We start from the raw sequence: 834 nt of genomic DNA on the forward strand, positions 1-834 counted from the left end.
ATACTATGGCCTCAAAACTCAACCAATAGCAATAACCCTCTACGGATCGCCGCCATAGTCGGGGTTATCACTCCACATGGATCGCTGCCATGCCCGAGTTGTTATCATACCATCACATACGGATCTCCACCGTACCATGGTCTCAAAACTCACTTTTAAAATTTTTTTAGCACAGTCTGAGGTCACATCCTAGTCCCTAACTCAATTCTTTAATTCTCTCATCTTTCCAAACATCATGCCAAGGATTATTTAATATCAAAAGTTCAACTCATTCTAACGATCAATTAAAAAAAACGTCATCACATAACATGTGCGTCATAAACCATAATCACTCAACGGAAATTTATCAATCATCAATCATCATGCATTATTCATCAATCCTCGATTCTCAATCATTAATCATCCTTCATCAATCATCAATCATCAATCATCAATCATCAATCATCAATCAACATACATCATGAATCCGCAAGGAATTTAAGGCGTCTATCCTAAAGTCCTAACCGCATGATATCTATGTTCTCTATCATCATGTCTAAGGGAATAGAAGAAAGAGGAGTTCTGTCGAGTTCCCTCACCTTGGTCTAAACGATGAACTCTGAAAGATTCGCTCTAATCCTCGATCCCGGGTTCAATAACCTCGAGATTTTCTTCCCCTATAATTGATTATCATATAATAATCTTAATCAACAAATTATTTTTCAAAAATATTTACTACCGAAAAAAAAAGTTAATCGAATGGTAAGTTTTACGGTTAAACTGTGTTATTTTAAATCGTTCGAATATCTCTAAATACTTTGAATTTTATAAAACGGATTTCGGATTTGAAATCAC

The sequence above is a fragment of the Tarenaya hassleriana genome, unplaced genomic scaffold (assembly GCF_000463585.1).
Source record: "Tarenaya hassleriana unplaced genomic scaffold, ASM46358v1 Cleome221, whole genome shotgun sequence".
Lineage (NCBI taxonomy): Eukaryota > Viridiplantae > Streptophyta > Magnoliopsida > Brassicales > Cleomaceae > Tarenaya > Tarenaya hassleriana.